Raw genomic sequence first — 3,469 nt, 5'->3', positions numbered from 1 at the left:
TGCTTTGCATTTTCAAGTTTGGCTACTAGTAACATCTCACATAGTGTATTAATGTGTTAAAATCCAGATAAAATGCCACTGGGTACTTAAAGCAATGTGCTCAATCGTCACTTCAGTTTTAAAATGTCATACTTGTGATTTATATTGATGTTTTATGCTTTAACAAATGAAAAATGTAAAAATTAAGGTGAATTTAAAAGCAAAACAAAAGATCTTTGTACGTGCTTGGCTTATATGACTGCCCAGAGAGAGTCACTGGCGTAAGAGCCCAGGGTGGAGGATGAGAGAATAATTTGAGGTGGAAAGGACTTCCCAAGGCCATGTGGTCCATCACCTTCTTCAAAGCATGTGCACCTAGATCATGTCGCTGTTGCCTGATTGAGTTTTGAACGCTTCCAGGGACAGAGATCCACCACCTGTCTAGGCCACCAGTGCCGATGTTTGATCGTATTCACACTGGAAAAAGGCGTTTCCTATACTTAATCGGAATTTCCCATGTTCCGGTTGGTGTCCACTGCCTCTTGTCCTACCGCTGCGCCTCCAAGAAGTATCTTTTCTACACCCTTCCATTAGGTAGTTGAAGACAGCAGTAAGGTCCTCCCAAAGGCGCCCGCTCTTCAGGCCTGAACATCATGTGCTCCAGCTCTCTACCACCTTGGGGGACTTCTGCTGCCCCCGGTTCCCTATGCCAATGTCCGTTTTGTTCTGGGGAGCCCAAATTCTGGATGACATTCCTCGTTCAAGTCAGGTCTACTCGGCCGGCTCCTGACCGCGTGCTGTGGAAATTGGGGTGAGTATCTCCATTTTTTTCAAAGTACTAGATCAGTTTTTATATAAATGGACCATGAAAAGGGTAGGCAGTGGGAATAAATTGATGCAAACAAAAATAAAAGCCACACATTCCACAGCAAAACTCTGTTTAGGCTTTTCACCTTTCTCCTTTCAGAATGGAGAAATAAAATTTGTGTAGTTTCTACCACCAGAGAAAACCAGTATACTCTGCAGTTGTACTTCAGAAGCTGGAAGTCTTGGTGCTGTAAGAACTGATGAAAAAATACAAGAAAGCTTGTTATCAACAAAAATCTTACTGATTAATTGTATAAATTTAAGCTTACAATGAATATTTCATCCTAACGACTTTTTTATGTAAAATACCATAATATGGAGCCATAATACTGTCTGGTCATAAGTTTAGAGGAGCTTGCACTGAGTTCCTTCTCTGCCATGTGTTTATGAACCCTGAAATGCTTAAACGTTGGTTACAAGCTTGCTTCGTTATGAAGTTATCCTTGCGGGATTAAGTATGATGCTACAATTATGCATGAGCCGCTGTCACGTGGTGATGGCTGGATGTTTTCCCTATAGCTGAGGAAATACAGTTTGGGGTTTTCTTGTGCTTTTCTACCGAATTACTGGTGAACAAATGAGCTGCTGTGGATAGCTCAGCAGTGACTGATCTTGCACCCTGCATTGCTTAAGATGTCAGCACACATTGTAGCTTGCACTTGAGAAACTCACGTGGTTTTTCATACCACAAATGTTGGTTTTTTTGACACCGTTTGCTTCCTTTGTAGTGAATGCATTCCTATTAAAGATGAAAGTAAATCCGCTTTCTGTGTATGTATTTTTAAGGCTGCAGCTGAAGCCTACGATTGCTTTGAATTTGAAAGGAAACCCCTGCAGCTTTGCTTTTTAGTACAGCTGCCACTAAGAACTATTTAGAAAAAAAAAAAAAAAGTAAAAACCCACCTATGTTTCAAAGCAGCTCTTTAAATATCTTCACCCCTTAGCCAGTAAACACCTTAACTTCTCATTTTCTCACATAAAGTAATCTTTTTAGCAAATCTATCTCACTGTTTACTATGTTAAAATGAGATTAGGATTTTGGACATAAATGCAGGAAAGGAAGTAGACTACAGAAAGATCCAATTTTTGTGAGGAGTTAACACTGTTGTGTGTTTCTTCTACTCTGGCATCTAGTTCTTGGTAGATGAATATAAAAATATTTATTTCATATGAGCTGCGAAAGCAAATTGTCCTGCCAATATGAAAAGCTTCATCTCAGCACGTGTACCTTTGCAAGGATTTTTTTTTTAATACTTGTTTTGTCCTCTCTTTTCTGCTCAGAGGGACTGAAAAAGCACTACTAAGGGTTGTACATCAACTACCTCTTAGCATCTAAGGGAAGAGGAGATGAGTACGTCATCATGAACTCTTTCAATCTGAATGCCTATTCAGAGGTTAACGTTAGGGATGTTGAGCCTGGCATTGATCTTGCCAGTCACTCAGGAGAGTTTGGCTTGCACCTCTTTCTTTGTGAAAACACCTAGTTTATTGTCTTAACTGGTTAGTCCTTGTGATTGAGTTCATGGTTGGGGTTTGCTAAGACCTGTCCTAGTGTGCTGGGATTGGGAGGTTTTTCCAGCCTTTTCCCACTTCACCTTAAATGAAAGCTAGTATGGGATTCGTTCCTAATCGCTGGCCCCATGCCCACGTGAGCGTAGCAGCCTGGAACATTTTCTGTCTCCTCACGCCTTCCACCTCTGCAGCAGCCTGTCTCCTGACTCTGGAAGTGTCCACATCCAGGAGAAGCTGAGTCCGACACGGGAGTGGCAGGGAGGAGGCCGGTTTGCAAAGCAGGTGTGGCCCGGAGCCTGGGCAGTAGTCAAGGATGCTCCCTGGATGCGCTTATCTTCCCATGGTCAGAAGTCCATCTGCGCAGGCTTTTTCCCAATCCTACTGCTGTTGCAGGTTCTCTTCAAGGGTGGAGAAGGAAGGGGTAATGCCATAGTTTCCACAGCTCTGATTTCAGGACCTCTTTATCTCTTTGTTAGAGGCATTAGAGTCTGCTGCTTGCAGACGTGCAGTCCTGTGAGCTATGACAGGCCCTCTTCAGATCCTTCATAATACATGGTGAATAATAAATGTTTTTCTACAACAGAGGGACTGCTGTTCAGCTCTGGCCCAAGCCATTCTTCCAAATGGAAAAAATCACCCAGACATACCTAGGTGAACCGGCATCTCACTGTAGCGTGCTTACTGCTCATTTCTGGCTAACATTTTAATTCTACCTAATTGAAAGTATCTTTGGAATAGCAGGACGCAGAGTTTTGCTTTAGATAGCAACTCCCTACGCTGTGCTACGCGTATTTCTAACCCCTGCAACTGTATCCCACTGCCTGTGCCTTCCTGAAGGGGACTGATTCTTACCTGCTCGGGGGTCTTCCTTTCAAAACGCTGACTCCTCCTCGCCCTTGAAGGTAGTATGCCTCACGGCTATTACAGCAGTCACCTGGAGAACTTCAAGTTGTTGTGGACAGCCCTGTTAGTATATTGTCTTCTTCAAAATCAGCTTATCCCTTTGGCTTTGCTTTGAATTTCTTGATAAAGTGATGTCAGTTTCTGCCTTCCACCTGGAAGACCAAGCTTACAGAGTTCTTCCTTCTTTCTGGAGCTGAACCTGTCCTTT

The sequence above is a fragment of the Balearica regulorum genome, chromosome 3 (genome assembly GCF_011004875.1).
Source record: "Balearica regulorum gibbericeps isolate bBalReg1 chromosome 3, bBalReg1.pri, whole genome shotgun sequence".
Lineage (NCBI taxonomy): Eukaryota > Metazoa > Chordata > Aves > Gruiformes > Gruidae > Balearica > Balearica regulorum.
Note: the sequence above shows the minus strand (reverse complement) of the source record.